We start from the raw sequence: 19,242 nt of genomic DNA on the forward strand, positions 1-19,242 counted from the left end.
ATACATAGTAGAAACTTTCCAACATCCATTATGACTCCTTGAGCCCAGTCTCCTAAACCGGAGAACCAATTTCGCGGGTTCAACCATGACACCCAACCAGTCAGCTCATTACCTACAGCAGTAAGGGTGAGATTGTGTTTTCGACGAAATTCCCACTTCAATTGGAGAATATCGTCCATCTTTTGGTCTATGACCTCTACCGGATCCTCGGTGCTATTTGTGATATACGTGCAACACTTTATGCCGTACTGTGTTGCCAATGTAACACAATATCCGCCTGTTACTGCTGTAAGATAATTAAGAACCATCCTATGCTGAACTAGTTCTGTTTTGTAAGCTTGAAGTTCTCTTCCAGTGTATCTAAACGTGTCATCATACATTTCAGTGATATTATCTAACAAATTGGCGAGTGCGGAAATGTATCTATAATTCATCACTCCTCGAGCGGTACGAGTGAAATCTAACGCTACCAGAACCTGAATCCCGGTGGATTCATGGATAAGATCAGAGGCCGGATGCTCTAACCTTTCTGACAGTTGTCTTTTAACTCGGTGCTCGTAATGAGTGTGAGTATAAGGAGCTTGGGCACCACGGTGTATGTCCTTCATTTTGTCATGTGTAACAGTCATCACTTCAGGCAATACTTTTCCAATATAACACAATCCTTCAGAGTTTGGGGCAAGCCACTTGTACGCCTTTCTCCCGCATATGAAATATGCGTCATCGGGGAGAACATAAGGGACGGAGAAGGACATGACCATGTTACAAACCTTCCAGGTGAAATCTCCTGACCCTAATTCTTCCATCTGCTTAATGCACGTATCAGTTTGTACGATATGTGCACAGTATCCTGGTGATACCTCTCCAACTCTAGTAATCCTATTTCCTAAGGTGTATCTATACCGGAAAGATTTTCCTCTACTGGCTATGTGGCGTACAAGCTCTGTATCTGTAGGCATTCTATCTGCTCTGTGTGAAAAGGTCATGGTAAGGTTGCTCCATGACACTTCCCAATTTCCCGGCTTACGGGGATTGGAGATATTAAAACATAAGAGGGACCTATCCACATGGTATTGGTGGAGCTTCAAACTAGGAGGGCTGGAGATGTTAAACCTCCGGTCCACCGGTCTCCCACCCTTTAGCTCAAGTACCTCCCCTACCGTTAAAGGAAATGGTACTAGCCCTGATTTGCTATGCCCTTGAGGTACTTGAGAACATACCCAACAATCTGTTTGGTTTAATACGTTACCCACTAAGGAGTGATAGTCACTTAATGGATGCCGGTCCCTATGGTTATTAAAACTGGATTGGCATTATTGTTACCGAGCCTACTGATACAGTTTTCTTTTTGAGCTAACAATCCTTCAAAGAAAATGTTTACAGATAACATGGTTGTTAGATCGTGCCCGGTACTCGCCTTTGCTTGGTGATTGGGTTGCTATTGGAAATTTACACCTCCGTCTCAGTCATCAGGACCTTTCTGGATCCTTTCTCGACCTCACTGGTACTCTCACCGAAACAGACTGCTCTGGTCAACATCATGGTTAACGGGAAAATCCATATCACAGTCTCTTGGGGCAAGTCCATCTTACAGGAGGAGAAAAGAAGAAATTTGTAAAGGGGGTATAAGGAAACAGTTTGAGGGGGGGGGGGAGAGAACTTGTTACGATAATAAGTTCTCTCGTCTTGTTGTTCTTCTTGTTCTGCTGTCTTCTCAAAGGTGCTGTCTCTCAGTCTTCCAAACGAACATTCTGGTGATGCAATGTTCATTCCCAACCGACGATCTTTCTGTAAGGAGCAAAAATCTGGCATTACCATTGGTCCAACTGAGGGGTGACATACCATCTTTAAACCATGGAAACATGAGTGGGAAGAGAGAGATAACAAAAAAAAAAAACAAAAGAGGTAGAGAACAATTCATGTGCATATATACATTACATAACTCGACAATAACCATTAATAAGAAAAGAGAAACAAAGCATTTTTAAACATTGTCAACATTAAGAAAACATTGTTAGCATTAGAAAATCATTGTCAGACTTATTAGGCTGTCATATCTATGTGTCTAATGGTCTCCTTGAGCAGTCCCTTCCCACCAGCACCTGCATTACTCCACTGTCTGTATCTGGCCAGAAATACATTGTGGCGGAGGTCATGCTGGGGTTTGGTAGACTTCTGCAAGGACCAAGTGGATATGCAATGTGTGAATTCTTACCAATACTAGTCAGAGATGGGGATAGAGAGAGAGAGAAAAAAAAAAACATTTTTCACAAATACATTTACAACTTTTCACCTGGTCATTCCTGTGTCTTCAGTGAATGACCTCCCACTTCATTAACCGTTACCTCAGGCTTGCCTCCATTCCTAATAATCACCTTTCCTGCCTATGTGATCCCTGATTATAATGGTGTGTATTGTAATTTTGCTCATTTCTTGGTCTAGGGGGTCTAACTTTATGTGGGTTATTACAGTTGCTAGCATAATGCCCTTCTCTCCTACAATGATAACAAATCCTGGGCTTCCTCCACGTGTCAATGACCTGAGGTTTTGGTTGATTTGATGCCTCCTCAAACGCTCGGATGCTCATCATCATCAATCGTTTCCCCTGTACTTCCCTGATTCCTTGGATTTTATGATTATGGTGTTGTCTTTCTCTTGATCTACAATCTCTTGCAAAGTGTCCCTTTTTATGACAATTGTAACAGACGTCCATATCTGGATTTCTCACAGGGGTGTGGGGCTTTTGTTGGGGTGGTCTTGTGTTTTGGGCCTGTATATTTGCTGCCATTAACTCATCTCTTTGTGACTCTCTGTATCTGGTGATATTCTGATCATGATTGATGACGGCCTCTCTTAGTGCGGTCACCGAGATATCTCTCCAGTTTGGGTTGGTGGTCTGTACCTTTGTTTTTAATTCATCCTTTAAACCATTCATTAATACCTTAACCGCTATTCCTTTATGTTGTGCATTTGTCTTGATGTCTGCGATCCCAGTGTTTCTAGCCATTATTTGCAGTGCTCGATTGAAATAATTAGAAACATTTTCCCTTTCGTTTTGCCTTATGGAGAGAATGTCATTCCACTTGACAGCAGCTGGGAAATATATTCCTAACTGTCGGTTAATCTGCCTAATACATTCCTGATTGTGTTCTTCCATACAAGGTACCTCCGTGTTTAATTTACAATCAGCAATGAATTTTTCAGGGTCAACACTGGAGGGCAAACATGCCCTCAGCACTGTCCGCCATTCTTTGTTGGTGGGTTCTGTGGCGTTTCCTAGTTCTTTAATAAACTTTTGACATTTGACTAGATTTTTCCTAGGATCAGGAAATTCAGACACAATTGATCTCAATTCGGTCCGGGACCAGAGACAGCGCATTGCACTGTCCTTGACGGGAATGATTCCCTGATCGTCAGTCTTCCCATTGGGGACTGAGATCACCCTGGCCAGATCGAGCTCAGTTACATCATCTTGTGTTGGTCTTATATTTTGGGGTATATCTGTTTGTGCGTGATATGAAACATTGTACGTACCTGTGGACACGACCTCACCTGACCCTCCGTTAGGGGGTTCGATTATTGCCTTTACCAATTTGGTCGCGTCCACCTGGATGGCTTTTGTGATGGTTGCTGGAAGAGGTGCTGACATCGTTCTGGGCTCACTTTCTTGTTTGTATTCCTGAGGGAAGTTTGACATGGGGTGCAACTTGCATAGGTTAATAGTTGTACATTCAACAGTATTACAATAATCATTGTTACAGTTATTACACTTATTCTTATAATCTATACTACAGTTGCTAAGAGCGTTTTTATTGTTCAACCTTGTGCTTTTCTCCGCAACCACAATCCTCCCCGATGCCATGTCTCTCCTCTCAAGATAAGATTCAGAAAAGTCAATTGAATCTCTTTGTAATTCACCTTCCTGTTGCCCTAACTGCACATAATCATAATGTTTACTTCGTCTCTTTGTTGGTTCAATGAGACATATCCTCCTCCTTAAATTTTGTAACACTTCTGGACTGAAGCTACCTATTCTTGGGACTTTGTCCCTGTCTTGTACAGTCATTCTCTCCCATTCATCACATAAAGATTCTGTGTGACTTCCGTATTTTTCACACATGATGTACCTTGCCGACCCAACGGGTCGGTTCTCTGAATCAACCCGAACCGAGGTTGATCGCCCCCTACCTGAACAACTGGCCCCCATAATCTGCAGGTGTTGCTTATTCCTCCTTGGATCTTTATATCAAGGTTTTCAGCGAACCCTTACAAACAAACCAAGATGTCCTGGGCAGGCCGGCGGTGGCGGTTTACCAAGTACCCCACTTACTTCTCGCCCACGTTGGCCAGTACTGCAATCACTGTAACCAGAGCTGCTGTACCCAACCCAGGGCCCCTGTGAACCTTCTGTTTACTGGAACATATGAGGGTTACCCGAAGGACACTTACTCTTTCCAGTAAAGTTGGGGTTGTTAGATAGTTCCTGAGTGACCAGCGAACTTCCCTTTAAAAATAAAAAATTACACAAATCACGTCAGAATGTACAAATAGCGTTTGTGACCACTTTACTCTAATGGTATTAGGTCAGATTACTAACTACTGCACACAATTACGTGCGGTCCAATCGTTCAGTACATAAGCACTACTTGTCATGTACTGAAAGATCAATGGAATCGATGTTTCCGGCCGCGATTCCTTCAGCAAGAGCTTATGGTCTATATGGGTTCTGCACCAACACCCCAGGCGTTGTGCCTCTTGTACCTTTATAGCGGACCTCTTCGTCTATTTTACCTGTTACCTTATGACCTCCTGGTCTGTTACCGTCTGTTAATGACCTCCTGGTCTGTTACCTTATGACCTCCTGGTCTGTTACCTTATGGTCCGCTATACTCTAATGCTCAAATATTATTTAACCAAGGATGCCTCCCTAGCCACCGTATATGTCACTTACACGTGTGTCCCTTGACGAGTACCCGACTTTCCTTTTGGTTCAACCTCTTAAGTTATATAAACTTATGTAATAAAAACACACTCACTCAACACATGTACACTTTGTTTCTATATCTATTTCTGCGCAGAAATTGTCTTCAGTCCAACTGTGTTACCAATTAGGAGCAGGATCTGTTAAACTAAATTTCAGATTTTTCCAAAAATAGATTTGCGTTATTTACCGCGTCGCGTTATTTACTGCTGTGCGTTACTTATCGCCTTTGCGCTAATTATCGCTTTGCGCTAATTCAACTTTTCGTGACTTGAGCTACGTGGGCGTAACCAGACGCTACGTTGCGTAATGTACGCTGCGTGCGTCTGCCGTTTGGATTGCGTACGCAAGTCTTTTGTTAGGGACACGTGTACGCAAAACAAAGATCCACCGTAACACAATTTCTACCTTTATCAATGTAGATGATCCCTGATCATCTACCGCACACCACACTGACTGCCTTATCTCCCAGACAAGCCGTGTGTTGGTCTATACTTTAACTATTACCTCTACTATGAAATAACAGCAAATCTCTTTTAGCACTTTCTATCAACTATAAAACTTGGCAAACAGGAATAGTGATATACGAAATTTGAAAAAGAAATGCAGATAAATGTATGCGTGCGTGTATACGCAAGACAGAAGAGAAATAAAACAGTTTTAAAAGACACAAGCGTTTTGTTCTTACTTCCGGTTCCCGGATTCCTTCAGCACTCTTTATCTAAGCGAAGCAGACGCTTATCCCGTCAGCACTGCGAGACAACCTCCCACCCTTTGCTGGGGGGATAATGTCTGCTGATCTACCTAGTGCAGATATGAGAAGGATAGGACGAGTCCCCAATTGACAATGCTAAATTCCTTTGTCGTATAAACAACCCTTTATGAAGTCTAAGAACACTGTACGCTGCTTACTTAAGAAGTACCGTAAGGGTACGCTATTTGCGTAACGATCGCTCAGCCGTAGGCGAGACGCTCAAGCGTCACGTTCGCTCACGGCCCAGTGATCACAGGACAACACGTTATTGGTTATGACTAGAGTAATGATTCGCTATGGCGTAGCATACGCTCGAGACCACGAGGAGGTCACCAGCGGCGCAGACGCTCACAATGCTATACCTTTATGTCTAAACCTTATACCAATGAGATACACAGAATACCTTAATGTGAATACAGGGTGTAAGTGCAACCTTGTGTAACCTGACTAACTACAAAGCTGCTTGAGCGTCACCGACGCTCAAGTGAACACTTAACACTATAGAAAATACACAGATAAATGTTTAGGGTCCAAAGCCTATTAACTGTAATATATCTAATATACTTGTAAAAGGGGATAACAGTACAAATGATACACTACAATATAACAGAGACTTCCTAACCAAAATACAATACTATCTAATACAATTCAATACTAGTCTATGGGAGATACGAGAGAAAGAGAAGGGAAAGAGAGAGAGAGACGGAGAGAGATGAGAGAAATTGGCTCACAGAAAGACAATGATTACGGAGAGAAACTTACGCACAAGGGGAAACGATCGTATGCGCCTGGACATCCAGCACCCGATTTTCAGCAATGAGAACCGTTGAAGAGTGAGAGCTGGATGTGGTCGGCCTGCCTATTTATGCCCCACACACAATGCAATCTCATAGTCCCTACAATCCCATTGTCCATTGGACGTCGGAATTCGGCCCTGCATCATAACAAAAGGTCATAGGTTGATTCATACAGGTGGGCTGTGACGATTTCAAACAGCTCAGGTGGGTGGGGAACTAGGTTTCCCGCCGCATACCTGAGTATGAGTAAATAGTAGAAATGGACATAAACTTCTTATGTCCATAACTATTCGCACGAGCGATTAATACGCTCCAAACCAACACCGGAATATTGCTAATTAAATACTCTTCCGATGGGTACCAAACACTGCTGTATGACTCTTGTTAGACCCTTCGTATAACACAAAGAGGGATTCCTCAGCTCAGGGACATTCTATATTAACCAAACTTTCAGAAACTATCAAAGGGATCATGATCTACAAACTACATTAATTATGAGAATATGTAACGAATGAGTCGCACGCTACGGCTACATAAACTCTACCGTAAATACGCATACCGTGCGCCCGCGGGTGCACGCTATTGCGGGTATGCGCCTTCACGGGAGAGCGTACGCATGCGCAGCACGGACCAGTGTGCGGTGCAAATATGGCAACGTGCATAGAGACATTTTTCTGACTTTGACAACATTCACACAATTCATTTATGTTTCATATACACCTTGTACATACAGCCTGAAGGTCATTTAATACAATATTTTTAATGACTTTGTGTATTAAACAAAGTTTGTGGACATTGAGCTTCAGAAAACAAAGGTTTCACTATCTCACTCTCACGAAAAAAGTTCCGTAATTCGGAATAATCCGTATTTCGGAATATTTGGATATGGGATACTCAACCTGTACAGGGATAGTTAGTCCCTATTTTCCAGACAAAACATACATACAATAAATGTAGCAGCACTTGTTGATGAATAATCATATACACAATAACAATATTTAAAAAATAACAACAAATATAATTTAATAAAAATGGGCTTTCATAAAATCTCATAGGACATATATGAAAAAGCCTCACTTATGGGGTATTCGAGCAGCACATATGCAGTTATCCATTCCTAATATAGTATCTCCTTGTCCGCCATAGTACAAAGTCCAGGTTTAAGGAATATGTCCGAGGACGTAGGTACCTGAGTCACTAGAGGGTTGTTTGCACTGGGATATTTAGTCCAGAGTCCTCATCAAGGCTATGACAGTATGTAGTACAATCCAAGGAACCGGTAATTTTTATTCCAAAGGATAGGTGTCCAATTGCAGGAGGTTGGTCTGGAGAGTGCTGAATGTGGTCCCCAATGAGGTCTGTGATAGGCTAACGCGTTTCACTGCTCCTGGCAGCTTTTGAAAAAAAGTTGCTTATCCTTTGGAATAAAAATTACCCCATAAGTGGGGCTTTTTCATGTATGTCCTATGAGATTTTATGCAAGCCCATTTTTATTAAATTACATTTATTGTTATTTTTTAAATATTGTTTTTGTGTATATGATTATTCATCAACAAGCGCTGCTACATTTATTGTATGTATGTTTTATCTTGGACAATATTCCTATATACTATATAACATTCTTTTTAATGCTAATTCATTTTGCTATGAAAGGGCATTGTGAAGAACTGGAATGTTTGTCCAATCATGTAGTATTTAAAACCAAAAAAATACCCCAAAAAACTTGATTAAAGAAAAAATCCACCTAAGCAATAAAATTGTAATGATTTAAAATAAAACACAAGCACTTACCTGCTATACTGCACTTACTGGAAGTCATAATTAGGCTATTGTCCCATGTCACTTGTCACTCTTCTCTTCTCATTGGGCCTTCTCTTCCCATGGTGTCCATCCATCGTGAACTTTCTCGGGTAGGTATGGAAAACAACTTACCTTGTTTCAAACATGCATAACAGTGCTGGAGGAGGTGGTGACTTCTTTGGAGAAGCCATTCACTCTGACTGAATTAGAGGCAGCCATCAAAACCTCCCCGTCAAGTAGGAGTTTGGGGCCAAATGGCTTTGCAATTGCTTATTACAAAGCTGTTAGGGACATATTGGCCCCACTTTTGTTGCAGGCTTTAAACCAAATCATAATACTTGCCTATGGACCCATCAGTTTCTGGCATCACATGTCATGGTTATGCCGAAGAAGGGTAAGGATCCTACACAGTACTCTACTTATCACCCAAAATCTTAAATATTGTTGTGAACCTGTTGGCAAAAATGATCGCCACTCAGGGCTGTTTCTAGACTATTAGGCTCCTAGTGCAAGATTTAAAAATGCGCCACCGCCATTGACATAAAAAATTCTCCCCCCATAGATATAGCTGCACTAAGTGAGTTTAAAAATTCCACACATACTGTATAGTCATTTTGGACTTGAGGAGCCTGCACACTGCAGGCGCCAAGTGTCAAGCGTCTGGTTTTTCCTGAATTGCTCGTCTCTCTGATGTCTCTTCCTAGGTCACTAACACAGCCCTTACAGTTTTATTATATGTATAGATTTTTATTGTAGGGTTTCCCTATTGATCTTTGGCTATGTAAGGCTTTGTATTGACCTAAATTCCACTGTTGTTATGTTGCTTTTTACAGTTACAGTGTATCATCAGTCTAAACGATTTGGCCCCCAGTGCGGGATTTAAAAATGTGCCCCCCCCCACATTGACATAAAAAATGCGCGACCCCATAGATCTATAAAACAGAGATTTGCACGCACACTTCCGATGAGGGTGTGGTTTCATTAAAATGGGCGTGGCCTCACAGGAAAAGACAACCTTACACCCTAGTTTCTCTGATGTCCTAGTGGATGCTGGGGACTCCGTAAGGACCATGGGGAATAGCGGCTCCGCAGGAGACTGGGCACAGCTAAGAAAGATTTAGGACTACCTGGTGTGCACTGGCTCCTCCCACTATTACCCTACTCCAGACTTCAGTTAGAATCCTGTGCCCGGCTGAGCTGGATGCACACTAGGGGCTCTCCTGAGCTCCTAGAGAGAAAGTATATTTTAGGTTTTTTATTTTACAGTGAGATCTGCTGGCAACAGACTCACTGCAGCGAGGGACTAAGGGGAGAAGAAGCGAACCTACCTAACTGGTGGTAGCTTGGGCTTCTTAGGCTACTGGACACCATTAGCTCCAGAGGGATCGACCGCATGGAACCGGCCATTGGTGTTCGGTCCCGGAGCCGTGCCGCCGGCCCCCTTACAGAGCCAGAAGCAAGAAGAATCCGGAAAATCGGCGGCAGAAGACATCAGTCTTCACCAAGGTAGCGCACAGCACTGCAGCTGTGCGCCATTGCTCCTAATACACACTTCACACTCCGGTCACTGAGGGTGCAGGGCGCTGGGGGTGGGCGCCCTGAGAAGCAATAAATACACCTTGGCTGGCAAATATATCACAATATATAGCCCCAGAGGCTATATATGTGATAAATACCCCTGCCAGAATCCATAAAAAAGCGGGAGAAAAGTCCGCGAAAAAGGGGCGGAGCTATCTCCCTCAGCACACTGGCGCCATTTTCTCTTCACAGTGCAGCTGGAAGACAGCTCCCCAGGCTCTCCCCTGTAGTTTTCAGGCTCAAAGGGTTAAAAAGAGAGGGGGGGCACTAAACTTAGGTGCAATATTGTTTATACAAGCAGCTATTGGGGGAAAAATCACTCAGTTATAGTGTTAATCCCTGCATTATATAGCGCTCTGGTGTGTGCTGGCATACTCTCTCTCTGTCTCCCCAAAGGACTTTGTGGGGTCCTGTCCTCAGTCAGAGCATTCCCTGTGTGTGTGCTGTGTGTCGGTACGGCTGTGTCGACATGTGGGATGAGGAAGGTTACGTGGAGGTGGAGCAGAGGCCGATAAATGGGATGTCGTCCCCTGTGGGGCCGACACCAGAGTGGATGGATAGGTGGAAGGTATTAAACGACAATGTCAACTCCTTACAAGGCTGGATGATGTAAAACAGCTGTGGGACAGCCGGCTTCTCAGCCCGCGCCTGCCCAGGCGTCTCAAAGGCCATCAGGGGCTCAAAAAAGCGCCCGTTACCTCAGATGGCAGACACAGATGTCGACACGGAGTCTGACTCCAGTGTCGACGAGGTTGAGACATATACACAATCCACTAGGAACATCCGTTACATGATCTCGGCAATTAAAAAATGTGTTACGCATTTCTGACATGAACCCAAGTACCACATAAAAGGGGTTTTATTTTTGGGGAGAAAAAGCAGCCAGTGTTTTGTTCCCCCATCAGATGAATGAATGAAGTGTGTAAAGTAGCGTGGGTTCCCCCAATAAGAAACTGGTAATTTCTAAAAAGTTACTGATGGCGTACCCTTTCCTGCCAGAGGATAGGTCACGTTGGGAGATATCCCTTAGGGTGGATAAGGCGCTCACACGTTTGTCAAAAAAGGTGGCACTGCCGTCTTAGGATACGGCCACCTTGAAGGAGCCTGCTGATAAAAAGCAGGAGACTACCCTGAAGTCTGTATATACACACTCAGGTTATATACTGAGACCTGCAATCGTCTCAGCATAAATAGTGCTGCTGCAGCGTGGTCTGATACCCTGTCAGATAATATTAATACTCTAAGACAGGGAAAATAGTTTGCTAACATAGAGCATATTAAAGACGTCGTCTTATATATAAAGGATGCACAGAGGGATATTTGCCGGCTGGCATCCAGAATTAATGCAATGTCCATTCTGCCAGGAGGGTATTAGAAACCCGGCAGTGGACAGGTGATGCTGCCTATAAAAGGCACATGGAGATTCTGCCTTATAAGGGTGAGGAATTGTTGGGGATGGTCTCTGGGACCTCGTATCCACAGAAACAGCTGGGAAGAAAAAAATTTTTACCTCAGGTTTCCTCACAGCCTAAGAAAGCACCGTATTTTCAGGTACAGTCCTTTCGGCTTCAGAAAAGCAAGCGGGTCAAAGGCGCTTCCTTTCTGCACAGAGACAAGGGAAGAAGGAAAAAGCTGCACCAGCAGCCAGTTCCCAGGATCAAAAATCTTCCCCCGCTTCCTCTGAGTCCACCGCTTGACGTTGGGGCTCCACAGGTGGAGACAGGTGCGGTAGGGGCGCGTCTCGGGAACTTCAGGGACCAGTGGGTTTGCCCACAGGTGGATCCCTAGGTTCTGCAAATAGTATCACAGGGATACAGGCTGGAGTTCGAGGCGACTCCCCCTCGCCGTTACCTCACCTCAGCCTTGCCTGCTGCCCTCGGAGAAAGGTAGTACTGGCGGCAATTCACAAGCTGCACTTCCAGCAGGTGAAATCTAGGTACCCCTCCTTCAACAAGGCCGGGGTTACTATTCCAAAATGTTGTGGTACCGAAACCAGACGGTTCGGTGAGACCCATTCTAAAATTGAAAGCCTTGAACACTTATATACGAAGGTTCAAGTTCGAAAGGGAATCGCTCAGGGCGATTATTGCAAGCCTGGATGGTATCACTGGACATCAAGGATGCTTACCTGCATGTCCCTATTTACCCTCTTCACCAGGAGTACCTCAAAATTGTGGTACCGGATTGTCATTACCAATTCCAGACGTTGCCGTTGGTCTGTCCCCGGCACCGAGGTATTTACCAAGGTAATGGCCGAAATAATTATCCCGTACTTGGACGATCTCCTTATAAAGGCGAGGTCCAGGGAGCAGTTGTTCGGCGGAGTAGCACTATCTCGGGAAGTGCTACAACAGCACGGCTGAATTCTGAATATTCCAAAGTCGCAGCTGGTTCCTACGACGCGTCTACTGTTCCTGAGTATGGTTCTGGACACAGAACAGGATAAAAAGGGTTTCTCCCGGAGGAGAAGTCCAAGGAGTTGTCGTCTCTAGACAGAGACCTCCTAATACGTATACAGGTGTCGGTGCATCAATGCACGCGAGCCCTGGGAAGGATGGTAGCTTCTTACGAAGAAATTCCATTTACCAGGTCCCATTCAAGGATTTTCCAGTGGGATCTGTTGGACATGTGGTCCGGGTCGCATCTTCAGATGCATCGGCGGATAACCCTGTCTCCAAGGGCCAGGGTGTCGTTGTTGTGGTGGCTGCAGAGTGCTCATCTTCTAGGGGGCCGCAGATTCGGCATACAGGACTGGGTCCTGGTGACCACGGATGCCAGCCTTCGAGGCTGGGGGGCAGTCACACAGGGAAGAAACTTCCAAGGCTATGGAAAAGTCAGGAGACTTCCCTACACATAAATATTCCGGAACTAAGGGCCATATGCCCTAAGTCAGGCTAGACCCCTGCTTCAACACCGGCCGGTGCTGATCCAGTCAGACAACATCACGGCGGTCGCTCATGTACACGACAGGGCGGCACAAGAAGCAGGATGGCGATGGCAGAAGCCACAAGGATTCTCCGATGGGCGGAAAATCATGTGTTAGCACTGTCAGCAGTGTTCATTCCCGGAGTGGACAACTGAGAAGCAGACTTTCTCAGAAGACACGACCTCCACCCGGGAGAGTGGGGACTTCACCCAGAAGTCTTCCAAATGATTGTACACCGTTGGGAAAGGCCACAGGTGGACATGATGGCGTCCCGCCTCAACTAAAAGTTACAAAGATATTGCGCCAGGTCAAGGACCCTCAGGCGATAGCTGTGGACGCTCTGGTAACACCGTGGGTGTACCAGTCGGTGTATGTGTTCCCTTCTCTGCCTCTCTTACCCAGGTTAATGAGAATAATAAGAAGGAGAGGAGTAAGAACTATACTCATTGTTCCGGGTTGGCCAAGAAGAGCTTGGTAACCAGAACTCCAAGAAATGATCTCAGAGGACCTATGGCCTCTGCCGCTCAGACAGGACCTGCTGCAGCAGGGGGCCTGTCTGTTTCAAGACGTACCGCGGCTGCGTTGACGGCATGGCGGTTGAACGCCGGATCCTGAAGGAAAAGGGAATTCCGGAGGAAGTTATCCCTACGCTATTTAAAGCTAGGAAAGAAGTGAACGCTAACCATTATCACCGCATATGGCGGAAATATGTTGCGTACTTTGAGGCCAGGAAGGCCCCAAAGGAGAAATTTCAGCTAGGTCGATTTCTGCACTTCCTACAGTCAGAGGAGACTATGGGCTTACAATTGGGTTCCATTAAGGTCCAGATTTCGGCTCTATCGATTTTCTTCCAAAATGGAACTGGCTTCACTGCCTGAAGTTCAGACATTTGTCAAGGGAGTGCTGCATATTCAGCCTCCTTTTGTGCCTCCAGTGGCACCGTGGGACCTCAACGTGGTGTTGGGTTTCCTAAAGTCACATTGGTTTGAGCCACTCAAAACCGTGGATTTAAAATATCTCACGTGGAAAGTGGTCATGCTTTTGGCCTTGGCTTCGGCAAGGCGGGTGTCAGAATTGGCGGCTTTGTCATGCAAAAGCCCCTATTTGATTTTCCATATGGATAGGGCAGAATTGAGGACTCGTCCCCAGTTTCTTCCTAAGGTGGTATCAGCTTTTCACTTGAACCAACCTATCGTGGTGCCTGCGGCTACTAGGGACTTGGAGGTCTCCAAGTTACTGGACGTAGTCAGGGCCTTGAAAATTTATGTTTCCAGGACGGCTGGAGTCAGGAAGACTGACTCGCTATTTATCCTGTATGCACCAAACAAGATGGGTGCTCCTGCTTCAAAGCAGACTATTGCTCGCTGGATTTGTAGCACAATTCAGCTTGCGCATTCTGTGGCTGGCCTGCCGCAGCCTAAATCTGTAAAAGCCCATTCCACGAGGAAGGTGGGCTCTTCTTGGGCGGCTGCCCGAGGGGTCTCGGCTTTACAACTTTGCCGAGCTGCTACTTGGTCAGGGGCAAACACGTTTGCTAAATTCTACAAATTTGATACCCTGGCTGAGGAGGACCTTGAGTTCTCTCATTCGGTGCTACAGAGTCATCCGCACTCTCCCGCCCGTTTGGGAGCTTTGGTATAATCCCTATGGTCCTTACGGAATCCCCAGCATCCACTAGGACGTCAGAGAAAATAAGATTTTACTCACCGGTAAATCTATTTCTCGTAGTCCGTAGTGGATGCTGGGCGCCCGTCCCAAGTGCGGACTGTCTGCAATACTTTTATATAGTTATTGTTAACAGAGAGGCTCTGTTGTGTTCATACTGTTAACTGGGTATATTATCACGAGTTATACGGTGTGATTGGTGTGGCTGGTATGAGTCTTACCCGGGATTCAAAATCCTTCCTTATTGTGTCAGCTCTTCCGGGCACAGTATCCTTACTGAAGTCTGGAGGAGGGTCATAGTGGGAGGAGCCAGTGCACACCAGGTAGTCCTAAATCTTTCTTAGCTGTGCCCAGTCTCCTGCGGAGCCGCTATTCCCCATGGTCCTTACGGAGTCCCCAGCATCCACTACGGACTACGAGAAATAGATTTACCGGTGAGTAAAATCTTATTTTTTGACCCTCACCAACAGACCTTGGCCACCACAGGGAAAAATAAATAAATTCCACCTTATTAAGCCCCACACAGTAATGCCCCTTGCACAATATTATGCCCCTGCACCATATTATGCCACACACCCCAATGCCCATGATACATTATGCCCTACAGTAAAGCTTCTAATTACTTTTAAATTACCTGCTCGTTGCCAAAGGTTTCATGCGCTGGGTGTCTAGCTCATTGCCATGGGTTTCATGCTCTGGGATCCATGTGCGTTGCCAGGGATTTCATGCTCTGGGATCCATGTGCGTTGGCAGGTGTTTCATGCTCTGGCATGGGTGTCATGCTCATTACCAAGGGTATTACTCTTAGCCAGGGTTTATGCTAGTTGCTAGTAGTGATGAGCGGATTCGGTTTTACTCGGTTTTACTCGGTTCTCAAAACCGAATCTTATTGGCTCACTGACGTCACGTGTTTTGGATAGCCAATAAGATTCGGTTTTGAGAACCGAGTAAAACCGAGTAAAACCGAATCCGCTCATCACTAGTTGCTAGGAGTGTGTAATGGTAGTTGCCTGGGGTAATGCTCATTGTCAGGAGTTTCATATGCTGGGTGTCATGCTCGTTGCCAGGGGTTTCATGCACTGGGTGTCAAGTTCGTTGCCAGGGGTTTCATGCGCTGGGTGTTTTGCTCATTGCTGTGGGTTTCATGCTCTGGGATCCATGCTCTGTGATGGGTGTAATGCCCGGTACCAGGGGTAATACTCGTTGCCAGGGTCAATGCTAGTTGCCTGGGGTAATGCTCATTGTCAGGGGTGTGTACAGCCAGCCTCAGCCCCAGTAGCGAGCCCCAGCCAGCCAGCGCCAGCCCGCTCCCCTGCCCGCATGCTTGCTCCCTCGCTCCACCTCCTCCCTCTCCGCCCTGTTATAGATGCTACCATTATAGTACTCCGTTCTCGAGGTGTAGTTTCACAAAGTGACGCGTTGTGTCGTGATGTCACAATGCAACGCGTAATTTCACGAAGCTCCGCCCCAGAGTGGAGTACTATTGACTGGGAGGAGGGGGAACAGTGACAGCAGTCAGGCCAGGGGAAAAGTGCCACGGTGGGCGCCCCGTGCAGATGAACGTCTCGCCCGCCGGTAAAACCGGCACTGTATATAACAAAATGAGGGAAGGGGCATAATAGCATGGGCTTTCTCTGTGATCAATTTTGTCATGCCCCTTCCCTACATGTCCCTTTTAGAAAAATGTGTGTGTGTGTTGGTGGGGGTGGGGGGAGATGGGGATGGGGGGGCGTGCGTTTCTCTTTCTGACACAGGGCACCAAAAAGTCTAGTTACGGCTCTGATTGCAAATGCCTTCTCCAACTAGTATCAACTCTTTTATTTTATTGAAATATTGTTTCCTTATCAATCCAGTCTATTCTGCACTCACAGATAGGAACTTGTCTGCATGTAATGACTTGCCCTAAGGTGATAACTACATGCATGTCACCCTTCCAGTTATTGGGGAAAGTAATGTCAAAAAGTTGAGTCTGTGAGAAAGCAAACAAGACGTGTAAAATAGTATATTTTTTCTACATTCACATCAGCTATTTCTTTAAACAAAGCACCATCTACTGATAACTCTGTAGGACAATGTACAATACACATATTTGTGGATCGTATCATATAGCTATAGGATATCAGTATGGGCATTATAATGGGCCACCATAATGGCCAATGATAGGTCTAGAGTTAAAAAGCTCAAAAAAAGTTCAGATTTAGGAGGTGCAGTAAGGACTATATCAAGGTTACAGATACATGTTAGTTTTCTTTTGTGTTATAGTAATTTGAAATAAGAGTTCTCTTAGAATGTTCTTGGTAAAACACTTGAATAGAAAGAGAACTTCTACTCTTTCAAACTACCCAATTTGTTTTCTTATACCATCTCCTTCAGTAAGGCTTGGGAAGCCACAGGCACTGGTTTTGTTTATTACATTGACCATAAATAATTTGAATTGTTCCTGAACAGGGCCGGACTGGCCATCTGGCACTTCTGGCAAATGCCAGAAGGGCCGATGGCCACTTGGGCCGGTCCAGCGGTCACTGAGACACGCTGCCGCTCAGTCCGGCGGCAGCATGTCTCAGCTGTCAGGAGAGGAGAGCAGAGCGCCCGCCAGCGTGGCTGTGTCTGGTGCTGCGGCGGCTTCGTTCAAACCAGCCGCCGGTTCGTGAGCCAATCAGAGCTCGCGGACCGGCAGCCAATCAGAAGCCGCCGGTCCGCGAGCTCTGATTGGCTCACGAACCGGCGGCTGGTTTGAACGAAGCCGCCGCAGCACCAGACACAGCCGCGCTGGCGGGCGCTCTGCTCTCCTGATTCACCCCCGTCCCTCACAGCCCGGAGGAGCAGCAGCAGCAGCAGAAGCAGTAGCAGTGCAGCAGCGGTAAGTAGCTGCAGCACTGGCTGCTGTGGGGACAATTGTATATCTGGCACTGTGGGGGCAATTGGCTGGCACTGTGGGGCATTTGTATACCTGGCACTGTGGGGGCAATTGTTTACCTGGCACTGTGGGGGCATTTGTATGCCTGGCACTGTGGGGGCATTTGTATACCTGGCACTGTGGGGGCAATTGTTTACCTGGCACTGTGGGGGCATTTGTATACCTGGCACTGTGGGGGCATTTGTATACCTGGCACTGTGGGGGCAATTGTTTACCTGGCACTGTGGGGGCAATTGTATACCTGGCACTGTGGGGGCAATTGTATACCTGGCACTGTGGGGGCATTTGTATACCTGGCACTGTGGGGGCAATTGTATACCTGGCACTGTGGGGGCATTTGTATACCTGGCACTGTGGGGGCAATTGTGGATCTGGCACTACACTATTGGGGGCATATAATGTAAATTTCGGCTCATACTGGGTGCTATAATGTGAATTTTGGCTCATACTGTGTGGTATAATGTGAAAGAGGCACCAGTACTAGATAGTATAAGGGGTCCTACTATTGTGGTGCATAATGCGTATAAGGGGTGTATGGTGTGATAAACTACACTGAAGGACACGCCCCTTTTGAGTGGCCACGCCCCCTTTTCCGGGACACGCGTGCCGAAGGCGCGCGCTTATTTACAAACTTCACATTTACATACCCTCACTTAAAAATTTCCACTTCAACCACAGGTTGTGTGTATTTTAATAGAAAATGATGTACGCTTGTATGTTGTTAGAATATTAATTATATTTGTAAGAGCATAGACTAATAAGTGGGAGAAGTCAGGAATAGTAAGGGGAGGAGTCACAAAGGTGGGCCTGTGTGCTTAAAAAATGCCAGGGCCTATTTTTAGTCCCAGTCCGGCCCTGGTCCTGAACCACCAACCCAGGGCACCGCTGCAAGTGTCTAGAGGCAACCCAGTTTGGGAACCACTGACTGAGGGAACAGATGTTTGTATGAAGCTCATTTTGCAAGGACTTTAGAGCTGTTTTCTTTTTTGGTCCCGTCATGTGCCGCGGCTCTCAAGGCTCTGCAGGTCAGTCGTTGGTCAAGTCCTAGGAAGCAGGTCAGAGATTCTGTACTGCAGATCACATCCAGCGCTGGTTTATCTTTTAAAATGTAAAATTTTATTATCATTTGTTTAGGTGGTCTCATAGCACTTTGTTTATTTTGCAGTGAAACAAAGTTTGTGCCATTGGAACCCTTACCGCAGCCCAAAGTTATCACATTCCTGCTGAGGTGCCAGTAATCCATGTGGCCTCCATATAAATATTTTATACAATTTGCGAAATGAGCACAATATGAGCTTACCATCTTTGTAGTGTTAGAGAATTAGTACAACTTTTTTTTTTCTTTTTTTTGGTCAGATATATATTTTTTTGTAAATTATTTCAAAATGTAACTGGACCCTCTTTTGTTACTTTCCCCTCAGCTCACTTTAAAATTGTTATAAATGAGAAAAGTGTCTAAAAGCAATTACCGAGTAAGACCATTTTCCTTACTGTGTAAGTTGCAGAACTAGGCAGCAAAATGTTTCTCTAATGAGCAAAACCATGTGCACTGCAGGTGAGGAAGATATATCATGTGCAGAGAAATTTAATTTGGGTGGTTTATTTTGTTTCTGTGCAGGGTAAATACTGCCTGCTTTATTTTTACACTACAATTTAGATTTCAGTTTGAACACACCCCACCCAAATCTAACTCTCTCTGCACATCTTATATCTGCCCCACCTGCACTGCACATGGGCCCTCATTCCGAGTTGTTCGCTCGGTATTTTTCATCGCATCGCAGTGAAAATCCGCTTAGTACGCATGCGCAATGTTCGCACTGCGAC

Source organism: Pseudophryne corroboree, chromosome 4 (assembly GCF_028390025.1).
Source record: "Pseudophryne corroboree isolate aPseCor3 chromosome 4, aPseCor3.hap2, whole genome shotgun sequence".
In the NCBI taxonomy this organism is placed as follows: domain Eukaryota; kingdom Metazoa; phylum Chordata; class Amphibia; order Anura; family Myobatrachidae; genus Pseudophryne; species Pseudophryne corroboree.